The sequence below is a fragment of the Linderina pennispora genome (assembly GCF_002104995.1).
Source record: "Linderina pennispora strain ATCC 12442 chromosome Unknown DL89scaffold_50, whole genome shotgun sequence".
Lineage (NCBI taxonomy): Eukaryota > Fungi > Kickxellomycota > Kickxellomycetes > Kickxellales > Kickxellaceae > Linderina > Linderina pennispora.
In genome coordinates, this window is record NW_024468298.1 from 1 (window position 1) to 14,850 (window position 14,850).

Below are 14,850 nucleotides of genomic sequence, written 5' to 3' on the forward strand. Positions count from 1 at the left end.
CCATATGTTTATGGATATTTTAATTTAGCAGTAATCAACGGCTTGAGCGATGATTCTCTCGAGAAAGCGCTTCAAATCCGCAATGGTCCAGTGGCTAGGATCCGACGCTCTCACCGTCGTGGCCGGGGTTCGATTCCCCGTTGCGGAACTTTTGCTTTTGCCACCCTCACCCAATCCGCCGGCAGTCCACGCTTGTCTTTCTTTTTGCTGAACCCATGCCACTGTTTGTTCAGTGACTCTGTCTGTATGCTACTCTGAAGGGCTGTGCTAGCTCTTATAGTTGGCATTATCACCACATCGGCTAGCATGAGGTTTACAGATTCTTTTTTGTTACCCCTGATGTGTTCAATTAATCAAAGCGAACCCCAAATGACCACTGGCCTATAGTAGCAGCGTCTAGAGTGTGTTTATTCAAAGATGGGAACCATTTTGCTGCATTAAATCTCCTGAATCCAATATCGCTGGCATACTCAACAATCATGCAGTGGGTTGTACCACAACTAGTAGGATCCCTGCCGCTAGGAGCGGGCAAGAACTACTTATCTGTACCCGTTGCGAGTGAAGAATTCCTAGCTACGCCACCCACACTTGGCTGGCACCGACACTCAAAATAAATCAACCGTCTGAAGAGCAATTTAGGAGCCCCTGTTGCTGGATACAGAGCTGTGGGGATGCTGGCTGCTTAGAATATGAAAGTCTTAGATGAAATATCGACTAGGATGGTAAACACTAGAACCCAGAAATACAGCATGGGATATACTTCAGTGATAGAAAGTAGTACCTAGGATCTGCATTTACTATATAGGCTTTGTACTCGAAAGGAATATCATGTTTGAAATACATATCACAATCGTAAGAGTCCACCAATCCAGTCCATTCCTAACTGGATAGTCTAGGTTCCTAATTCACTCAATAACGACGTATTGTATGCAAATGAACTGGAACAAGATCTGCAGGCAGCTATTGAGAACACATTGTACTGCATGTTTCATCATAATTCCTAGATCCACGCCACAATGCCTACACAAGGGTGTAGTGGCTGCGCTATATAGCTTAACATACGCTAGTGTAGGCGTAGGTCTCAGCAGTTTCCTTACTGTTGTAGGTCTAGAGCACACGGTAGGTGGTGTAGGGCAAGAGAAAAAGAAACACGAAATACTAGCTAAAACAAATATGGCTCATAGGAACTGCCTTCGAGGACCTGAGCTCGAATTCTGGGAGTGGTGCAATTATTAGACTGCATCTGCGAGCCATATTTTTAGCTTTTGGATTCGGTCACATGATGTCGATTCCTTGCTGTAAGAAAAATAAATGTGAATAATGCAAAAGCAAAGGAGCGCAGTGACGTATGCATATAAATGGCCATATGCTAAGGTAGACTCATAGTAACGAAGCAGTATATTATTGTCTGCTTAGTCTGTCCATTAACGCAGGAGGCGATTCTCCTACATTTCTATTGCTGGTTTGTATTGAGGAGCACAATAGTTTTGCTGTCTAGTGTCACTCAAATAGCACTCACCTATGCCTTGACCGAGGGGTTTTAACCTGACAAAGTGTAATACAGTATGCCATTTGTCAGCATCTCTAGCTGAGTGCTAGCTAGGCTACTTGAATTAGGAGAGGTGCTAAAGGTAGCCTGGTCAGTTGTCCAGCGTGGGCGATGACAATATCCAGATTTCCCTTACGCCTATGCAATCAACTATGCAGGTGAGACAATACTGGTCAAGAAATATGTCGTCTTACTCCTTCAGATACCTTACAAATACTTTTGTGGCACCAAACCAAACTTTGGTAGGTTACAAGGGTGCATTTTAATAGCTGTGACTTGATTAGTCAAACCTCGGTTTGTGTTGCCAGTGGTCGCTGAGTAACTGCAATTATCTTACTAATGTTATACACGCCGTTACCAATTTCCTTTTCAATTTTATTACAAAATCTCCTAGTGCTGTATCTGACTGAACTCGAAATTACAAATGGTATTCAGCTCTTTGAGCAATCCTTCAGCTTGCGAGTGATGGTTGATTGTTAAGCAAAATGAAACTACCGCTGACAAATACCTCGCTGCACTAGAGTTTGTTAGTGCGAATGGCTCAACCAGCTCACTAATTTCCAAGCTATCATTGAGCTAAATATCGGTCTTCTCTGGACAACCAATTAAATGGTTAGCACCGTCCTACATTCGGTTGTGGAGTCGGAGTGCCTTCGGTGGCTAACGCCGGTATCGTTCAAAGCAGAGGTGGGTCTTTTTGCTGAAACCAGTGCCAAGACTTACTAGTAAGTATGCTTGTAGTTATCTCGTATAAAAGAGCTAGTGCCTACCCTCCTCAATTGCAAGACCCACCTCATTACAAAATAACAACCGTCACATCTTATCCTTTAGCTCCGACAACTCCTTGAAATACCACGAATCAGCCTGAACCACTTCCAGCTATGTCTACCCCATGCACTCCCACCTTTGACCTTAAGCAGGACCCAGCACCAGCTACGCCTGTTGCCCCTACTGCCATGGATATCCGCTACGGAGTTGCTGCCTCTGGCAAGAACCCGAATCCCTTGCCTCTTCTACTCCAGCCTCTCAAGATTCGCGACGTGATGTTCAAAAACCGTCTGTGGGTCAGCCCGATGTGCATGTACTCTTCCAAGGACGGTTTCGCCAATGATTTCCATCTGATGCACTATGGTCAGCTCGCCATCCGCGGCGCCGGTGCGGTGGTGGTTGAGGCTACCGGAGTTTTGCCTGAGGGCCGCATTACCACGGACTGCCTTGGCATCTGGAAGGATGAGCATGTTCCTGGACTCAAGCGCTTTGTCGACTATGCGCACAACTTTAACACTGCGATCGGGATCCAGCTTGCGCATGCTGGTCGCAAGGGTAGTACAATCCCTCTGAGGATGTACGGCAAGCGCCCAACCCTCACAGTCGACGAGACTGAAGGTGGCTGGCCACAGGATGTCTATGGCCCGTCAGCCATTGCCTATGACTCCAAGTACTGGACACCCAAGGAGATGACCGTCAGGCAAATCGAGTATGTTCAGCAGGCATTCGTTGATGCAGCTGACCGTGCCGACAAGGCTGGGTTCGATTTTGTTGAGCTCCACGGTGCCAACGGTTACCTGCTTCACCAGTTCTACTCGCCGCTGTCTAACCAGCGCACCGACAAGTACGGTGGCTCGTTCGAGAACCGCATCCGTATGCTTGTTGAGACCACTCGCAAGGTACGCAAGGCGCTTCCTGAGGGGAAGCCGCTGTTTGTCCGTATTGCAGGTAGCGACTGTGTCGAGGGCGGCTGGAGTATCGAGGACGCCACCAAGCTGACCAAAGCACTGCGTGATGAGGGCGCCGATTTCATTGACATTATGACCGCTGGAAACGACCCGCGTCAAAAGGTCGCATATGCACCTGGCTACCAGGTCCCGTATGCAGCAGCTGTGAAGGCAGCTGTGCCCGACGTTCTTGTCGGCACCGTTGGCTGCATCGATAGCGGCAGACAGGCAAACGAGATTTTGGAGCAGGGCAAGGCCGATATTATCTCGGCAGGCCGCAAGTATCTGCGCGACATGTCGTTTGTATTCGAAGCCGCAAAAGATCTTGGCGTGTTTGTCAAGTGGAATGACCAGTATGAGCGTAGTCGCGCATAAATATATGAAAAAGCCTTCTTTCCGAGCGCTTGGTGCACAAAAATACAATTTTCTTACAGCACATGCTTCCTAGTCCTAAGCACATTGCAATGGCAGGTGGCTATTCAGATGTATTCAAGTGCGCACTACCTGCAAAAACCATGGTTATGAGAAAATAGTGATAGGTGCATGTTGCTCTTGGGGCTGGCTACTAAAGAAGAACATGATGGCACCTGGCTGGGTATTCGGGGGAAAGGTGATGGAGCGGGAATATGCATAAGCAATCTGAAGGCAGTGCACACTACCTTGGCCATCAGGCCAACTGCATTGCGCGACACAGACAGCAGCTGAATACCGTACTGGCAGCTATCAGTGGCTGGTATAGCTGACGACCCAGTCGGCACAATCGTATCGACTGGGCACACCGGCACGTAGCACGCATTGCTGTTTTGCACCATATTGTACGATAAGTGAGTGAATTTGCGAGTGGCTGGATCAAACATATGCTCAGCAACTATACGCTTGCTGGTATTCTCTCTGGAAATGTGCGAGAAGTCAAACAGCGAGGCCAGGTGGGCCACAACAGACCTCCCAGGATCGATGGTCTCTACATTTGGAATTGGAATGCTGAGTTGGATGTTTGGCATCTTGAATTGGAGGTAATTTTGGCCGTGGGTGGGACTGGCAGAGCGCTCTGCATGCGCTGCACGGGAGCCTGCTGCTGGGTAAGGGCAGCCGAGGTGAGAAAGGCGATAGCAGTGAACTTCATGGTGCAATTGCTAATGGAATTACGAGCTGTGAGGGACATACTAAGAGAAAGGCAGGACCAATGCTTGGTAATGCTGAGACTCTTTTGCCGTTTGCCTTGGACACCTTTTACATGTGCTGCATGATCCATCTGGCTCTCATAATATTAGAGCAGTCTTTTAGCCATACGCTGTTTAAACTCTACCAATGTGCGACAATGACTTGTACAAGCTATACAGCAGTACTGGATGCAATCATCTTTACCTATATATAAGATTTTATAGTCCAAAAAGTGTCCGACCGCCCGCTAGAAATTATTTAATGGGTTAAAAAAATAAAACTCTTAAGCTTCAACACGGGTTTGAGTGACTTGCTCTGTAAACTCCTTTTGATCTTGTGCGGCATCTGACCTCATCGGTGAAACTAGGGCGACAGGTTGTTATTGTAGTGGTCACAGGTCTCCACTATATATCTCCATTGGTTCAGCGCAAGAGCTGCTCTCATTGTTGGTCGGCCTGATAACTTCCATGGCATCATCATGGTGGTCATCACCGGCAGCGCAACACTCTTAGGATATCTATTTATGAGCACCTATTGAATAAGGTCATGTAGCTCTTCTAGCGGTCATGCAATATTTGTGGGTTTATTTTATAAATTAATTTGTCTTATGAACATGCGTAAGCAGTAGTATTTGGGCCACAATGGACCCAGTCTGTATAGACTGATTCAAGAGACTGTATCAGTGCTAAGGGCCCCAAGAACCATGCAAGCCAGATCATTTTTAATAAAAAGTTCTTAATGCTATGCATCTGCAATACAGCAAAACTGAACAGCATCATTTCTCTTCTTGCCTATTGAATTTCTCAAATGAACATTACCCGCAGCAGTACTGTCATAAAGACATCACTTGGTGGTATTGGCTTCCGTGATTCTATGTTGCCCCGCCTAGAGCAATTTGTACACAGCGTCAATATCATCAAAGAGCATACATACATGCTTGCACGATGGATACTACTCCATCAGCTAGCTGACGGGGATGCTTTTGACTCTGCAATATTTGTGAAAAAGGGATTCTTTCGTTCAATTTATTTATTCATTTACTACAATCTGAAGGCGAAGACTGTCATATCTGCCGAGGATTTCATTAACCAGAAGGACAGGTCAGAACTGTCGAGCACAGATTTCGGTGATGTAGTTAGATACCATATTTATGATTATCTATTGCATAATGGCAATATCGAGCTACATGATGTACACAACATGAATCAAATAGCAATATACGTGGATACCGAGTTGATGACAGCATACAAGAACAACATAATGGGCAATGTGTCCAAGGCTGAGTTCAATAATGCATGTCAAGTGTGTATTTATACACCTGCACAGAAGCTCCGCCAGGCAGTTGCCTCTAGGCACCCTGATCTCAGTGTACTCACCCCACCGATGCTTGCAATCTACAACAAGCTGGCACCAGTCCTTAATGCCTATGATGCCAAGCACAGATTCGCCAAAGACAGCCGATACTATGATGTCAAGGTAAATCCACTTAAGCATCTGCGTGCATACATTCGTCTATGCCAGCTTATTGAGAATGAGCAGCTTGGCAAGTCTCCCCCCAATGCTTGCCTCTGCGGACATCATGGATCCCAGGCCATGTGCGCTTAGACAAGCAAATAATCAAGCAGGTGTTTATTTCGAAAACACGTGAGGGGGTTACCAAGATCAGCACAGCAAAGAGGGCAGCAACAGAGGCAAGGAAAGCAGCAGAAAAGGGTGAAAAATTGGCCAAGAAGGCTGCACGCGAAGCAGCAAAGATGCCATCAGATGCAACTGAGGCTACTGCAGCAGACATTCCGGCATGTTCCCAACCCGCGGCCCTACCAGAGATCGAAGAACCCAACTGTGAAGTGCCATGGCCTTCTCCGCTGTACAGGCGAGTCATGTAAGCGGGCCATGGCACAATACAGGCGAGCCTATTTGTCTCGGCTCTTGAACCGCGATCTCGCAGCAGTTCTAAACTTCAGGCTCATTTTCCAGTCACTCTGTGATTCAGGCAGTATTCCTGAACGGTTCCGTCGCTTTACGGCCATTGTTGCCAATGCTTCTGGCACCACCCCTGCAACAAAGAGGTCACGCAAGAGGCGTGCAGCAGCAGGCGATTCTGCTGCCAGCAGCAGGGAGCCAGCACTGAAACGCCTGCGCTGAGCAGGCCACCAAGGTGGGAGATGTCCATGATCGACATTGCACCAACAACCATCCGACACGTTCAAATGATCGGTTCGCCGTGATGCCCTTATCGACGTGTCAACCCATGCTGACTAGCAGCCGAGCTCGCATCGCGAGCAGAGCAATTCTAGTAAGTCTAGTATCATCAATAAAGCAAACTTCAAACCCCCTGAGACATGGCTTGCAGACCCTTGTGATGTCAAAGCAATGTTTACCGGATTGCTGGGAATCCACAGCCAGTATTGGGACTGCACCAAAAACACCCATGTTTCTTAATCCCAGCTGCTAATAGATCTAGACATGGAAAATTCTGCCCATGAAAAAATTAACTTGATCTGTTTTTTTTCTTCAAGTGTGCAAGCTCGTGCTTTGCACTCAAGGTCAGCGGAAAGCCGTTTCTCGTCTCTGCAGTTTTATTTCCAAACACTTACTTTTACACATCAGTATACTTGCACCATGGGTCGCCGCGCAAAGAATAAGCAGGATGTGCCTCTGCCGCTGGAGCAGGAGCGGGCCACAGGCAAAGTGACCAAGGTGTTGCACGACCGTCTGCGGCACGAAAAGATCCAGATGCGCAAGCGCACAGCCAATGTGGGCAAGACGGCCCCAGGGAAGCGTGCTGCAGAGACCAAGGCAGCTACCAGCAAGCGCAAGCGTGATGAGGAGGCTGCCAAGCCCAAGCCCAAGCCCAAGGCAAAGAAGACCAAGGTTGTTGAGCCCGAGAGCGAGGAGGAGGAAGAGGAGGAAGAGGCCGAGTCTGCTGTGCTCCTTGAGGGAGCGCCGGACGATGGGTGGGACAACGCACCGATGGCGTCTGACAGTGAAGACGATGGCGCGTCTATGAGCGAGTTTGACAGTGACGATGACGATGATGAGCGTCAGGAGCCGATTGCTCTGCTACAGTCTGACGATGAGGACTCTGGTTCTGAGACCGGTGGTATGGAGTCCTACGACGAGTTCGATACAGCCGACGAAGACGGTGAGCCAGTGACATTCCGCGACATGGAGAAGCGGTCGCGGCTTCTGGAGGCACAGCAGAAGGCTGAAGAGGAGCTGGCCGAGCTCGAGCAGCTGGCAGCCGAGGAGGCAGCCGAGGGAGAGCGTGCGCTGTTTACTCTGCCGAGTGCCGAGCAGATTGAGGCTGAGAAGGAGGCCCCCCTGGATCTCCAGCAGGTACAGCTCCGGATCCAGGAGGTGATCCGTGTACTCAACAACTTTGCGGATCTGCGTGACCCGGAGCGGTCGCGCGAGGACTACATGACGCAGCTAAAGCGCGATATGTGCTTCTACTACGGGTACAACGAGTACCTGATGGACAAGATGCTGCAGATTTTCCCGGTAAGCGAGGCAGTCGAGTTCTTCGAGGCCAACGAGACTGCGCGTCCCGTAACTATCCGTACCAACACGCTCAAGACGCGGCGACGTGATCTGGCCCAGGCACTCATCAACCGTGGTGTCAATCTCGATCCGATTGGAAAGTGGACCAAGGTTGGGCTCACGATCTTTGATTCGCCTGTGCCTGTCGGTGCTACGCCCGAGTACATGGCAGGCCACTATATGATCCAGGCGGCGTCGTCGTTTTTGCCCGTAATGGCGCTAGGCCCGCAGGAAAACGAGAAGGTGCTGGATATGTCGGCTGCCCCCGGAGGCAAGACCACGTACTGTTCAGCGATGATGAAGAACACCGGACTGGTGGTGGCCAACGATGCCAACAAGGAGCGTGAGAAGGCCCTGGTGGCAAACATCCACCGCCTGGGCATCAGCAACACGCTGGTCTGCAACTACGATGGCCGTGAGTTCCCCCGTGTCATGGGCGGCTTCGACCGTGTGCTGCTGGATTCGCCGTGCAGTGGTACGGGTGTCATTTCGAAGGATGCATCAGTCAAGATCAACAAGAGCCAGGATGATTTCACCATGCTGACGCACCTGCAAAAAGAGCTGATTCTGTCGGCCATTGACTCAGTCAACGCTGACTCGCCTACCGGCGGATTCTTGGTGTATTCGACGTGCTCGGTTACAGTCGATGAGAACGAGGCCATTGTGAATTATGCGCTGGGCAAGCGGCCGAATGTCAAGCTGGTTGACACTGGCCTGGACTTTGGCCGTCCTGGGTTCACGAGCTTCCGCGGCCACACGTTCAACAGCTCGCTGTCGCTGACGCGCCGGTTCTACCCTCACGCGCACAACATGGACGGGTTCTTTGTGGCCAAGCTGCAAAAGACCTCCAACAAGATCACCACTACCGATGACCAGGTGATTGTGCCGACAGGCAGCGGTGCCAGGATAAAGCACAAGAAGCGCAGGAACTAGAAGAAAAAGCACAGCGCTACAAGCGTTCGAAGCTGCCGAGGCGACTCGCCAAAATAAAATTAAGAAATTTTTGAACACAATTTAGCCATAGTTGACGTAGTCGTGGCCTTATCTGAACACTTGGTCTCGAGCTCATTCCAAGCGAGATCGCTTCTTGACTCTGCATCTTTACACACCCCTTTGAACCATGAGCTTTGGCGGACCACCACAGAGCACGCTCAGACCGACGCCACCGGACCGCGGCAGTTTCCCGCTCGACCACGGCGGCGAGTGCACGGTGTTTATGAGCAGGTATCTCGACTGCCTGCAGGAGAAGCGCGGCAGCAGCCAGCTATGCAAGCCGCTGTCCAAAGACTACCTCGAGTGCCGGATGCAAAGGTAAGAAAGAAACTGCGCATTGATGACGGTAAAGCGATGCAGCAGCAGATGCCACTTATTGCATGGCTCTCTTGTAGAAAACTGATGGACCGCGACAGATGGGAGAACCTCGGCTTCCATGACGAGCATCCCGACAAGGGTATGCACCGAGCACCTCCACCACCACCGCACCAAAAGGATGACAAGCAGGATAGTATATGATTTGGCAGATATAGAAAACAGCACGGCAATAAAATGGTCTACGAGTTTAAAATGTCAGCACCCTTTCTTCAGAAGTGGACCTTGGCCGTAATGCGGCCGATCTGCTTCTCGTCTTCGTTGCGCCAGGCCTTTGCCTCGAGGTAGAAGTTGCCTGGCGGCACAAAGCCCGGCACATCAACGTCGACATTGACCTCAATCACACCTTCGTCGACAGGGCACGTTTTGTTCAGGTTGGTCTTCAGCTCCTCGCACAAGTCGTAGTTGCGGTTAAGCAGCGTTATGAACCCGTACTTGACTCTGACGTTGGCAGTGGCGGCCTCAATCCGGTCCTTGACGTACGCCTGCGCGTTGATATGCACGGGCGTCTTGCGCACCGGGTACTCTGGGTCCATATCGACGTACTTGATGTCCACGAGGTCGTCCTCATGGCTGACATCCTTGATTACGTCGTTGAGGGTACGGTTCTTGCCTAGGTCTTCGTCGCCGCCGCGCACCAGGAAGCTGAGCGAGGAGAATATGCCGCTGGCCTCCTCAATAACCCAGAGGTTTGCGTCGGGGATCACGGGAGTAGCCGAGACAAGCGTCTGCAAAGAGGTGGCGAGAGCGAGCGTCAGCGGCAGGAGCTTCATGGCCTGTATAGTGTTTTATAGAAAGGGCTGAGCAAGTGCTGAGAACGAGAGACAGCGAATGAGAAGAAAAGTGAGAGACAGAGAGCGACGCGCACACAAAAGAGCCGGGAATAGGAAAGTGGTTAAAGAAAACAGTTTGCAACGAGCGAAAGAGAGCAGTAATGCCAGGAAGCGCCGTATAGCGCTGGCAGAATGCTAGATGCATGACCTGGCTGCTCTGCCTGCCCACGGAATCAAGGCTCGTTTCGAGAGGCATAAAATCACATTAAGATCACGTGGCGTAGCACGCCTTGCCTTTATTTGCGCACTATAGGCAGGGCGATCAGCACCTCAGGTACTGCCTCTTCTCTCCCACCCACTTTTCGCTTCGACTACGAATTCACGTACCCTTTCAAGAACACAAGCAAGCAACGACTCTATCTGAAGCCATGTCTAACGCAGCATTGAAGGAGCTGCCGCAGCGTGCATCCGTTCTGGGCGGGTTCCCGCAAGTGCAGCAGGTGGCCTCGTCGTACCCAGCCCTGCTCCAGAAGAGCTGGGTCGGGGGTGTTGGCGGCAGCGAGCCGCTCCTGCCAGTGGGCATCTTTATGACCCTGCACGCCCTCCGTATCGCCTACGAGGTGCGCAAGGCGACGCTTTACAACGGGCGGCGTCCTCTGGTGCAAGAGGTGCTCACCATGCTGACCTTTTCGTTTGGCGGAGCTATTCTGACGGCGCTGGCGCTGGGGCGCACGCAGCCGTGGCTCGAGAACAGCCTGTCGGTGCCCGTCTATGCTGGCATGTACCTGCTCGTAGGGTACATGCCCGGTGACCTGTTATACAAGTTTTTGCGGCGGACGTCGCCAGTGAGCGACGTGTTTCTGGCGAGTGTGGACGGGCTGCTGCGTGGGTACGGCGTGACTGCGGCGGGGGTGGACCTCGTGCGTAAGACAATGCACGGGCAGCCGGTGGCAGAGTCCCTGGTAGCATGGGTGTTTGTGGGAACCGTGCTGGGCTCTGGCGGCGGCATCATCGATGACCTGTTGCAAATTTCGCAGCACTCGTGGACCTTCCGCACGCCAGCTCTGGCAACGAAGGGGTTCTCGCTGGACACCAAGCTGTCGTTCTTTGCTACTGTCGGGTATATCCTGACGACCCATGCCTGGTCGTTCGTCGAGCATGCGCCGGGCTTCCCGCTCAGTCCACTGCTGGATGCAGTGCTGAACCTCGTGCCGCATCTGAGCGAGGAAGAGGCGAGGCTGGTCTCAGGTCTGCTTTGCTCGTCGGTGCTGGGCACAGCGGCACACTTTTCTGCAGGCAAGTATGCAGTTCAGGAGAAGGAGGCCCTCAGATATAGCCATGCCAAGAAGAACGACGATGCTGACGTCGAGTCCGAGGAGGATGACGAGGATGACGAGGACTATGACGAGAAGGACGAGAAGGACGAGTAGGTTCTCTTTCCAATATTTTTCATTTCATTTCATTTCATTTCTAGCTATCTTCAGAGTTATCAACTTCAAATAAACTGCTTTACTCGGATGTCCGCCTCTTGCGCTTCGAACTCTTGTCGCCGGCCGTCGGCATGCTGTCCCAGATAGCCTCGGTCTCCTGCTGCTCCTCCTCGTCAGAGTTGACATCCTTGGAACTCCAGTCATACACGAGCCCTGTGACCCGCTGCTTTACATATGCTCGGTGCAGCATTGCCCTAGTGCCGCCGGTCTCGTAGACACGCACAAACCGGTCCAGTCCGGCCGCGGCTACCTTTGAGCCGTCTTCACTGAGTGCAATGGCACGCACCGCGCCCGCAATCTCCTTGTATCCACCAATTACATTACCCTTGCGCATATCCATCTGCTGCAGATTGCCCATGTTGTCGGCAAAGAATAGCTCGGGCTTGACATGCGACTTGAGCAAGTGCAGGATCGGGTGCTTTGACACGCTCCACTCCTGCACTGGCCGTTGGTTCGCTCTCGTATCATACAGTCTAATGTGCTTGTAGCCCGAAGCCACGGCGATCGTGGACGTGTCGTCGCTGGTGAACTGCATGTCAGTGATCCACACGGGTACACGCAGATCCAGGTTATCGTTGGCAACATTCTTGGATTTGAACAGAGGCGCGCTGGTAGCCTTGGAGAATTCGCCCGGCTTCTTTGTCTCCAGTGTCTCTGCATCCCATACCGTCAGCTCCTGCTCGCGCCCGCCGACTGCGAGGATGCTTGGACGCTTCAAATGCGTGCGCATGCGGCACGCATCCACAGGCAGTTTCAGCAGTGTCGAGCTGCCTGCAAACGACTGGTACCGCACTTGGCCAAGATTTGTGCACGACACAAAGTGATCTGGGCCAGCACCCACACCCACGTACTGCGTGCTGGTGATGAACTTGCCGTTGCTCTTGATGCTCAGCTTCTGTGAAAACTCGGGCTCGCTGAACGAATACAGCTCGGAGCCGGTGGCCTGCGAGATCACGTCTACAGATCCGTTCTGTCGCGCTACGATGAAAGCACTCTCGTTGCCAAATGTCAATTCGCTCATGTGCGCAATCCCCAGATCGCGCTGAACAGTGCCACTGAGGGTGCTGATAGCGACGCCAGCGAGGCTGGCCTCCTCCGTGGGCAGCTTGGTGCCAGCCTTGGAGGCGTTGGCCCGTGCCTTGGCGTCAGCCTTGGCTTTCTTTGCGGCCCGCGCCTTGGCCTCCAGGAGCGACACCTTGGGATCGATCGTTACGGTCTTTATCAACCCGGACTCGTCGGCTGTGTAAATGCGCATTCTAAAAAGTTGGCTAAGGAACTGGGTTGCAGCAAAACGAGAGAAGAAAACAAAATTTGCGATTTTATGCTTTTTATTTGCAAGGCGCTGATCGCACGTCTGATTTGTTAAAACCAGTGATCAGCCCTGTCGAAGCGCGATGGTGGGTGGCATTTCGGGATCTCGCCAAAGTTGAAGTCGGGCGCCTCGAAGCTGCTGATCTCTGCCTCCGTCAACTCGCGCGACGGGCCGGTGTTGCGTTTGATCTCCTCAGGCGTGCTGCCAAACGACGGCATATTCATCGTGCCACCAGCAGGCTTGCTGAATCCCCCCACAGCACCGCTCTGTCCGAATGCGCTCTGCTGGCCAAAGGCTCCTGCGGGTGTGGTGTTCCCGAATGCAGAACCAACAGACTGACCAAATGCAGAGCCAGAGGAAAGCTGGCCAAATGCCCCACGTGGAGTAGTGGTCTGCCCAAATGCTGAGCCAGACGATGTTTGCCCAAACGCCGACTGGGTGATCGACTGGCCAAACGCCGGTTTGGCAGAGGCGTCTTTTGGCAGGTTCCTCTTGGCCAGTGCCTCCTGGCTCACGGCCATACCCGAACTCTTCACCCAATCACTCACAGCGGTCGCTGGATCCTTGATAATGTTCTGCAGTGCCTGCGACACGGTGTTTTCCAGCTGCGCGTACTTTTGTTCATACTGGGCAACGGTCCCCGAGTTCCTGGCAAGCATGTACTCGAGCCGTGCCTCTTCGGGAGACATGTCCATGCCGCTGAGCATATTCGGCTCGTTGCTGATGGGTCCGAAGCTGCTGATCCGCCAGTTGGGCCGCTCTGACGCAATTTTCTTCAGCAGGTCGTCCGAGAGCTTGGAGAGCTTTTCATCGGTTGTGCCGGCTGTCGAGGTGCCAATGGGCCGTTCTTTCGCGGGCGGTGTGGGAAATCCTGGTTGTTGCTGTTGCTGTTGCTGCTGCTGCTGCGCAAACTGTCCGAATCCCCCGCCGGTCGCTGCAGTGGTTCCAAATGCACTTCCACTAGTGGTTCCAAATGCGCTACCGCCGGTGGTTCCAAATGCACCTCCACCAGTGTTTCCAAAGGCACTTCTACCGGTGTTGGCTGTATTTCCAAATGCAGTGCTGCCGGTGTTGCCAAAGGTGCGAGAGGCAGTTTGGCCAAACGCACTCGTGCCAGTATTGCCAAAACTCTTTGATTGAGTAGTCTGACTAAACGTATGTCCTCCTGTAGTCCCAAACGCTCCTCCGCTGCCACCTCTCTGGGAAAATGCGCTGCCACCACTTGTCTGCCCGAATGCACTACCGCCGCCTGTCTGGCCAAATGCACTACCACTGCGTGCTTGACCAAATGCACTACCGCCGCCTGTTTGACCAAATGCACTACCGCCGCCTGTTTGGCCAAATGTACCGCCTCCAACATTGCCCCCGAATCCTCGAGACTGCGTGTTGCTACCAAATGCACCCGAGCCGATGCCAGCCAACGCATTGGTTGTAGTACTCTGTCCCCGGTTCATGAGGGACTGAGCAGCGGACTGGCCAAACCCTGACTGGTTGCCCTGCGGATGCTCGTTGCGACAGCGGTCGCCAAAGTTGCATTTTCCGCGTAGAAAGTACTCGCAGACTTTTGACATGCTATTGCTATGGTAAATATACAAGAATTAGATAACTGGAGAACACGGATGACAATTTTGCAAAAAGCTAGCCTTCATTTTTGACTGTGTAGCTGCGCCCACAGGACCTTTTGGGAACATCACAGGCATCAGTGAGTAATTCTATTTTTTTTAGAGTGAAACAAATACAAAAAGGATATTAGCAATGAATTGGCTGTGTATTTCTAACCGGTTTGGTGCGCAGCATGGTGGCTCTCTAGCGACAGCATATGGCCCATGCGCTCCGCCTTGGTTTTCAAGTACCGATCAGCCTCCCGCATAACATCCTTCTTGAGTGCCAGGTGCCGCGAATACGACGACTCATCCTCAACATCCTCGTCCCACCACCG

The 14,850-nt window shown here is 52.0% G+C and overlaps 1 non-coding gene across 1 annotated transcript; it reads left to right on the forward strand.

The window, feature by feature from the left end:
- Window positions 1-76: 76 nt before the first annotated feature.
- On the forward strand, window positions 77-148 carry DL89DRAFT_t183. The gene has a single exon. It is a non-coding gene; the product is annotated as a tRNA-Glu (tRNA).
- The last annotated feature ends 14,702 nt before the right edge of the window (window positions 149-14,850 follow it).